The sequence below is a fragment of the Notamacropus eugenii genome, chromosome 5, assembly GCF_028372415.1.
Source record: "Notamacropus eugenii isolate mMacEug1 chromosome 5, mMacEug1.pri_v2, whole genome shotgun sequence".
NCBI lineage: Eukaryota > Metazoa > Chordata > Mammalia > Diprotodontia > Macropodidae > Notamacropus > Notamacropus eugenii.
In genome coordinates this window covers 338,155,011-338,164,829 of record NC_092876.1, presented here as the reverse complement: position 1 = coordinate 338,164,829, position 9,819 = coordinate 338,155,011, and the positions used below count along the sequence as shown (strand labels likewise).

Genomic DNA, 9,819 nt, shown 5'->3' with positions numbered 1-9,819 from the left:
ATCTAGGGGAGTATAGACTGCAGGTTTCCAGTACCTTTATTGGGTTTTCAGGTGCTCAGAATCTGACTTTCTTGCCATGATCTCTGTTTACATTGTTGCAGTCAGTTCTGCCTATTTTGCCATGGCCAATTCATTGCAATCTCCCCCGGCTTCCCCACCTTCCTCACGTTCATCATTGCTTACTACACAATACTATTCCCTTGTATTCATATATGTGGACATATATATTCATACATATATATTATATATATACATATATATATTCATATACAATATGTGGCATCTGCTTTTTTGCCTGTCCTTTGCTACCACAAAAAGTGGACACCGGAAGCTTGTTTCTGTCTTTGACCTTTCAGAGTCAAAGGGGATAGACACTTTAGTGGCTTTTCTTGCATAGCTTGCCTCTGTGTTGTAGCTTCATCTGACATCATCTCCTAAGGAGCACAACCAGTGGTAATAACCTCCTAGTTGGCCCATCTGCCCCTTCCCAATTGACACCGCCCCTAAGCTCCTCTTAAGCTATAAGGATCTTTATCAGCCTCATTTCAATAGCATCGATTCTGTTCTCAGAAGCCTATGATGACTCCCACTTCCTTGTAGTTTTATTACTATTCTGAATCATACCACCACCACCCCACTTCCAGATGTCCTTATTTCTCCTGACTGTTCATATTTCCTTTCCCAAAAGGACCTCCTTATGATTCCTCTTCATAAATGGCCAGTTTTGCCCCATCCAGAACTTGATTAAGTTTATAGGGGAAGATATTTTGGATGTCGTGTAGAGAATATGACAAAGGTGGATTTTTACACAAACTAAGAGCTGGAGGCTGAGAAAGTCCCTGAGAGAATCTGCTTTTGGTTGAGTATTTCAACCCTTAGAAATGGAAAGGCTGGTTCTGGTTCCTCAAGCAAATCTGCCCTTTCAGAATAATTATACTCAACCCATGCAGCAAAGACCAAGAGTTGATATTGTATACTTCTGTTTCATCATGGAAACGGGATGGAGTCCATCAGTGGCAGTATGCTAAAAAACTTTAAGTTGGAAAGTAGAAAATTTTTTTCTCCTTCAAATGAGATGTGACACTTGGTGAAAACAGTTAGGATTTTTCTGTTATTGAAAAAGGAAAATCTTAAAAATACCCCTCACTGATTATAAAAGTGGGAAAAGGACTCACATGAACAAAAATATTTATAACAGCTCTTTTTGGGGTGGCCAAGAATTGGACACTGAAGGCATGCCCATCAGGTGGGGAATGGCTGAACAAGTTGTATATGAATATAATAGAATACGGTTGTTTCGTAAGAAATGATGAGCAGATGGACTTCAGAAAAACTTGAAAAGACATATATGAACTAATGCTGAGTGAAGTAAGCAGAACCAGGATAATACTGTACAAGTAACAGTCACATTGTACGATGACTAACTTTCATAGACTTGACTCTTCTCAGCCATGCAAGGATCTAAGACTCCTTCAAAGGACTCATGATGGAAAATGCTGTCCACATCCAGAGAAAGAACTGTGGAGTCTGAATGCAAATCAAAGCATACTATTTGCTCTCTTTTTTATTGTTTTGTTTCTTCTTTTGGTTCCTCCCATTGATTCTAATTCTTCTTTACAACATGACTAATATGAAAATGTTTAATATGAATGTATAATTAGAGTCTATATCAGATTGCACACCCTCAAGATGGTGTGCAGAGAAAATGTAAAACTCAAAAGCTTATGAAAGTGAATGTTGAAAACTAAAAAGAAATCAATTAATTTTTTAAAAATACCCCCACTTCCAAACTTTAGGGAGGAAACTCTTGGAGGAAAGATGCTGCTTTCTTTTTCTTTTTGCATCCCCAGCAACTGACCTTGAGGGCCCACCCCAGTAGGTACACTTAATAAATCAGTGGAAAGGAAAATACATTTTATAAGAAATTCTGGCAATGTTTATCCCTGTAAAAATCTATTTAATTTTAAAAAATAGAAGAGTTATCCAATTAAAATTTTGTGTATCAAAACTACGCTAAACATTAATACTGAGTAAAATGGGAACTGACCCCTGCCACCCTCTTAAGTTTTATAGAGGAAGCTAGATATAGAGAACATTCCTGTTCAGATATGGACTTCACTAGATGGTATTTGGTTTCCTTCTGAATGAAATGCTGTCATACTTCCACTTCCTCTCCCACAGGTTTATTGTGAAGAAAGAGCTTTGTACACCTCTAAGTGCTGCAGAATGGTGAACTCCTCTCATTTTTTTATTATATTGTTTCAGGAATGTTTCTGAAGCCCAACTCAACTGCTTCCTTCTTTAGACACAAGCAAAATCTGTAGAATTAATTCTACAAGTAAAAAATACATTTTTTTTTTATTTCAAAAATAAGTATATCCTTTGGTTTGACATTAAATTGTTCAAGGTAGGTATGAAAACAAAAATGAGTCTAAGACAGCTCCCAAATGGGAGAATCCCCAGCATTACCCCTCTTTCACCATCCCTCTTCCAGTCTGTTGGATTTGCAATCTTAGCATCCTCCTTGGCTCCTTCCTTTCTCTCACCTCACGCATATTTAATCAGTTGCCAGGTCTGCTGTCTGCTGCTCCATCCCCTCTTGTGTCCATTCCCTTCTTCTCATTCACAAAGCTACCAACCTAGTTGAGGAACTAATTGCTGCTCCTAATTGGCTTCCCTACCTCAATTCTCTCCCACCTCCAGTCTATTCACATAGCTGCCAAAATGTTTTTCCTAAAGCAAAAGTCCAATGGCTTCCTACTACTTCTAGAATTAGATATAAACTCTGGCTTTTAAAACCCTTCACAACCTCATCCCACCCTACCTTCCTAAGCTTATTTTTCATTCATCTCATTCATCCTTTCTCTGGTCCAGCCAAATTGTTCTAGCTGTTCTGCATGCATGATATTTCATCTCCCATCTCTGTCTTTGCATAGTCTGTGACTCATGCCTCTAAAGTATTTTCTCCTCATTTATTAAACACTTACTATGTGTCAGGCACTGTGCCAGACTGTTTAGAATTCCTGCTTTTCTTGAAAGTTCAACCCAAACATCACCTTTTTCACGTAACCTTCCCTACCCCACCTCCAAGCTATTCCCTCCCTCCTCCAAAAATAAATAAAATAATTTTGTTTGTATTTTTCATATGATTGTACATTCCTAGGGGACAGGGATTTTTCTTTTTCTTTTGCATCCCCAGCACCTAGCATAGTTCCTGAAACACAGTATGTGCTTAATAAATACTTGTTGATTCATCACAGTTATGGCATTGGTTCTCTAATCTCTTCCTATTATAAAATTGTATGCTTTTCATTTTAACATCTGGAAACCTTTTGCCACCACCAGCATCCAAGGAACCTTGGAAAGTGTGTGTGTGTGTGTGTGTGTGTGTGTGTGTGTGTGTGTGTTTCTTCCAGGAGGAATCATGATATATCATGATACAATGGAAACAGCACCACTTACTAGTTGCATGATCTTGGGAAAATGATTTGCCCTATTTGGGTATCAGTTCTCTCATCTGTAAAATGAGGCAATTGGACGAGGTGGCTTCTGAGGTCCGTTACATGTCTAGCTAGATGGATGATCCTGTGAACTTAGGATAGCACTTTTAGGACTGTTTCCTGGACTTCTATCTAGTGCTTCTCTATCATTTGTTATGCCTTCCTAATACCTGTTCTGTCAGCTAGATGGAGTGGGACGCTGCTTTACAAAATCCTACAGAGGGAGGACTCAGCACAAAATGAATTTCAGGATATATTATAAACACATTGTCTAGGGTACTCAAGCCCGGAAATAAACTAGGTGTCATGGCAGACATGGTGCAGTTTGATTACCATAGGAGTCAGATTATGACAAGCATTGTCAGTTTCACTTCTTAGTTCTGGCTTTGCTTCTAGCCCCCAGCCCAGTTTATCCTTGGAAACTTGGGCACTTCTCAATCTGAGTTTTCTTATTTATAGAATAAAAGGGTGACTGTAGATTCTAAATTCTATGATCTTTTTTTTTCTGGATCTCTAGGTCACGAGGAAGTAAAATCTTTACTTTGTGGGTTGTCCATGCCTTATTCCTGAGTTCAAAGGTGACCATAATGTTAATATATAGAGGAGTAATATTTCCTGATGTCATGTTCAGCCAATTTCAGTCTTGAAGACTCTCCCAGCCCACCAGCTACTCTAAACTATTAGACATTCCCTTCCACTCTTCAGTTTTCAAAACTTTTCCTGTATTCATTCCTTGCAGTCATACATTCTGTTGTTACCTCTAGCTTCTTGAAACTAGGCGTTGGTTTTTTTCACCTCTTACCAAACTTTTTGTTCCCTTGAAACAATTTCTATATTTCCCTGAGTCAATCACAGCACTTAGGGTTGAAAAACCAAGTTAAGAATCAAACCCAGGTCTTCTTGCTCCAAGTCACATGTACTTTCCATGACACCACCTGCTACCTCTAAGGTCACATACTCAGGCTTTCTACTCAAGTTAGCTTAATAAAACATCAGCATGTCTAATTTACATTACAATTATACCTGCCTCATTCAGTCAGAAGATGAGCTTACTCTTTATATTATGTCATTATGTCTCTGCTTTGTCATTAACATATTAACAGACTTCCCAGTAAGCGTGCAAAAGCTCAACTGTTACAACAATTGGTCATTCTCCTTCTTTATCACATATATTTTATAGGGTGAGCTGACTCCAATTATTAGCTTAATGCGGTTCCTTTTTTTTCAGCTTGTTAATAGTTAGATTAACTATACCAGTTGTGTCAAATACACATGTAATTTAGGGAGGGGAGATTTTGCCACTAAAATGAATTCACTCTGATTATTATTAGGGCAGAAATTTCCTTAGAGCTGAAGTCATGAAATTAATCTCTGACCTTTGGTACCTGTGTATTAGGTGGCACGGTGGACAGAGACCTGGATTTGAAGTCAGGAAAATGCGAATTCAAATCCTGCCTCACCAGCCATGTGACCATGAACAAGTTGTTTAATTCTTATTAGCTCAGTTTCCTCATCTATAAAATGGGGGATAATAATACTTCTTAAGGATCAAATGACATAACATATAAAGCACTTTGAAGACCTTAATGGTTAAATATTAGCTATCATTATCATTTGGCTATAGGCAAGTCATAATCTCTCCGACTTTGTTGGATTATCTGTAAAATAGGATAACAATCTTCATGCCATATACTAAACAAGATTTTTGTGAGAAAAGTACCTTATAACCTTAAAATGCTATATTAATATGAGCTCTGCTATTATCATTCAAGGAGCTATCTTGGGATCTGTTATGGAGATATTAGAAGAAAGGAAGGAGCAATTCAACTGTTTCCTTTGCATAGTCTCCATGACAAATCCTAGTCTGTTGAATTCCATAATTCTAGATAAAAAAAATAAACCAGTTCTGCCACCACATTGAAAAACTCTCTTTGTCACAAATCAAAATCTTCTGTGTTAGGGTCCAGGATGGTAAACATTGCCATTCTCTAGATCTCAGTTCCTATCTATTCCCCAAGTTACCTTGCTCTCAATTATTTTGGACACAGTAATGACAACCAAAGCTACTTAAGCCATTTCCAACAATAGCTAAAAGTGTTTAAAGAAAAATGAAGTTTCTTACCAAAAGTCATGAAAAGGAGCAGGCAGGAGAGTAAGAAGAAGGCTTTCATTTTGGATGCTTTCTTTTGGCAGTCCTAGCAGGAAATGATTCTTCTCTCCACTTTCCTTTGCTTTTATAGGGCTATCCAGGTTCAAAGTCTGGTAGTTCACTGACGTCAAACTTGTCAAACTTGAAAAAGCCAATTTATGATTAGTGTTTAGCCATTTAGAGTAGAATTACCCTGAAATTGAGAGATAAAAGAGATGTGCCTCAGTTTACACCTTTCCTACTCAGGGTTCAAAGGAACAATTACATCAGGTAACTCAGCCTCAATAAGTTAGGAGTTGCCAATATCATCATGCTCTTTCTTTAAAATGGGAAATCGTGGCCAAGAAAAGTTAAGTGGATTTTGTACATTCTATAACAAGAAGTACATAGAAAGTGTATGTAGTATAAATATAAAGTTAATACACACTTACATATAGAAATATATATTTGTATACATGTATATAAGCCAAGTAGTACAATGAAGCAGCAGTCTGGAATATGAATATTAACATCATTAAAATCACTATAATTTCAAAAAGTTAACAAGCATTTTTTGAATACCTACTATATACCAAGTAAAATGGGGCTACCAGGAATAAAATAATAATGTCATGAAAATAATAATAACAAAGCCCATCTAGGCCCATCTCCTCACCCACATCATGGGAATGGGGGCAGGTGAGAACCAAGTAAGGAAATACCAGACAAAGTGATTTACAGTAGGGACTATGTGCTTTGAGACCATTCAAGTTATCAATGAATCAATCAAGTATTTATTAAGTACATGCTATGTGCCAGGAGCTGGGTATATGATTGTGATGGATGAAGTAATTTCTATTCACAATGAACTTGCATTCTATAACAAGAAGTACATAAAAAAATATGGACTGTATAAATGTAAAATTAATAAATGCACACATACATACAAACATATATCTTTGTATACATGTATATGAGCCACGTAGTTACATACAAAGTACTATGGCAAGATCCTAGCAGGTGAAGGGAGGTTAGAGAAGACTACATGCAGAAGATGGCGCTTGAGTTGCCTCTTAAAGGAATGAGGTGAAGGTAAGGAGGGAATCAATTTCAGGGATGGGACAAGGACAGTGCAAAAACACAAGAAAGGGAAAGGGAGTATCATGAGTCTGAAACAGACCAGTTTGGTTAAATCACAATATGTAGGAGAGTGACAAGGGGAAGTGATGTAAATGAGGCTGTAAAGGTGTACTTGAGCTCTTCTCCAGCCTTTGGTCTCACTAGAAGGCCAAACTGATATAAAATCCTGAGAAAAGTGTTTGTGGATATTGTCAGAGTCACTTTTTAGGGACTGGTGCACTTAGCCTCTATTTTGGATTCACTACTTTCTTTTTTTGTTTAACATTGGGTGGAGAAGTGTTTATTGGGAAAGTAAGGGACTTAGGGGTAAAATACTTTAACAATTCTTAACCTGCAGCGCAGTGGCAGGCAGGATATGATTTGAATACCAAGATTCTTCCATATTCTCCACCAGAACTAGATGTTAGGGAGCTTTTCCTTACATTAAGCTTAAATTTGTCTCTTTGTAACTTTTGTGCATTTTTTTTTCCATTTCTACCTTCTGGACCAGAGGTCAAGTCTGATCTCTCTTCCCTTTGACAGCCCTCCAGTATAGGTGGAGAACATGTTGTTCTTTAGGATCAACATCTCTCGTTCTTTCAAAGGATCTTCACATGACATCATCACAAAGTCCTTTGTCATCCTAGCTATTCTCCACTGGGTGCCATCTAGCCTATGAACTGTCTATCTCCAATGTAGTACCATACTGTAACACAAAATTCCAGGGGGAAACAGAACAGAGTACCATGGAGCTATCACATTCCTCAATGTGAATGTCATGCCTTCAAGTGAAGCCTAAGATCATGTTACCTTTCTGTTCTTTTGCCTTTGTGGAGCCTAATACTTTTGTAGAGAAGAGAAGACATATACAGTAATGAAGACCACATGCCCATGGAAAAATAAAGACCAATCCAGATTGTCTTTTTAAAAAAGCCCTTTGATTTGGTAGGTTTTTGAAATATCAGCATTCAGCCATCTAATTCTTAAACTGGGAAGAGGAAACACAAATTGTGATTGATTACAACAGATACACACACACACACACACACACACACACACACACCCTTATTGAGCATCAGACCTGGCTGAAACCCATTCCAAACAGTAGGTTTCCTACTCTTGATGTCTTATAACAAAAAATTCCATTCCAAATAAAAGAAGGAATTCTGCCAAAGAAAGAGAGATTCCAGTATTCAACCTGCTAGAAATGCTTCAGTGCAGATGACTCTGACCACTGAAGCAAGAACCTGAAAAAAATCAAAGGCATGAACATTTTCATTATGTGTCATAACTTTATCAAAACAAGCAACTGGAAACAGATCTTGCCAGTTACAGGCAAAGGCATCACACTACATTTTTTCCTAATGGTAGACTCTCAGCTACAAGTCTTACAATAATGTAATTGTTCACCATATAACCTACAAGGCTCTCCCTCCTCTTCTCCACCTATTGGCTTCTCTGTTTTCCTTCAAGTCTCAACTTTCATCCCATCTTCTACAGGAAGCCTTTATCAACCCTTCTTAATTCCAGCCCCTTCCTTCTATGAATTATTTCCTATTTTTTCCTGTATATAGCTTGTTTGTGGTCTCCCCCATCAGATTGCGAGCTCCTTGAAGGCAGGAACTTTTTGCCTCTTTTTGTATCTTCAGTATTCAGCACAACGTATGGCACAAATTAGGTGTTTAACAATGTCTGTTGACGAACTCATGACTGACCTGTCTAGAGTTGTCATTTTCTAAAACTTCCTCAGTAAGACTAGATGTGATGAAATAAGACATGCAGTTTGGACATTTGAATAAGGAAAACTTGAAAGCTTTAAAATCTTTGCAAAACTCCACTTAATGCAAACTCAATAAATTATGCCTAATATATGTTATATTATATAATATATTATATACTAATTATATTACATATTGTTATCTATGCAAAATATATAATATATTCTATGGAAAGATATTATATATGTATATTATATTATATATATATTGTGTGTAATATATTACATCTAATAACATATAAAATATATTACATATACAAATACATATAAGTATATAAAATATATCATATATAATAATGAAACAGATGACAAAAGCAGCACCAATATCTCAAGTTATTTTGAAAGGAGATGGGCATAGTTAGACTGAAATTCTAAAAAGCTCCTTTTAAGGTTGATAGGATGAATACAACTGACAAAACAACTAGGCCAAAACAGTAATTTTCAAAGGTTAGTATTTGCCATACCCATTTGCTATAGTGTATATATCACATAGTATTAGATAGCATTTTTTTAAAATATATTTTCTTTTGCTTCTGAGACTAGATCTCCCTATCTTGCCCAGGCTGAAAGTGCAGTCCATGCCCATCCCACTACTGATCAGTATGGAATCTTAAACCTGCTCCATTTGTCTGAGTTAGGCTGGTTTGCTCCTCCTTGGGCAGCTTGGTGGCCCTCTGCTCCCAGAGAGGGTTGCTTTGTGGGTACCAGATTTAGAGCAGATATTTGCATATTACCCATACTACAACTTAGAACTCCCAAACTCAAGAGATCCACTAGCTTCATGCTCCCCTAATAATAGGAGTTACAAGCATGTATCATCACATTTGGTTAGATAAAATGTTTAAAAATATTTCAATACCTGTATATGGCCATATATGGAGCAATGGACAATCCTAAAGGACAGGTGCCTGATTTGAGAAAGGCACTGAAGGTCTACATAGGGGAATTAGAACATCATAACAATATATCAAGAGATAACTTGACCACCATATTGTCCAATTACAGGCAAGAAAAGGAATCATGAGATAAAGGATTTGGAAAATAAAATCACATCAAAATTCTACATTCTCTTAACAAGAAATTGAAAGCAAAATTCATCAAATTAAGGTCATCCAAGCAGTCAAAGAGCCCAAAGAGCAAAGTAAGCAATTCAGCATCACTCAAAATTTTTGCTGCAGGAACTTGAGAAGTAAAGAAATCAGAAGCAAGAGAGAAAGTAGGATGAGATAAAAATCTTCTGGTCACAAATATATGGTCACAAAAAGGCCAAGACCATGAAAATGGAAGCAGGATCA

The 9,819-nt window shown here is 37.1% G+C and overlaps 1 protein-coding gene across 1 annotated transcript in view; it reads right to left on the bottom strand.

Annotated features, from left to right (window-relative positions):
* The window catches only part of HEG1 (heart development protein with EGF like domains 1), a 202,783-nt gene that overhangs the window by 61,557 nt on the left and 131,407 nt on the right, over nt 1-9,819 (bottom strand). The window lies entirely within an intron of this gene.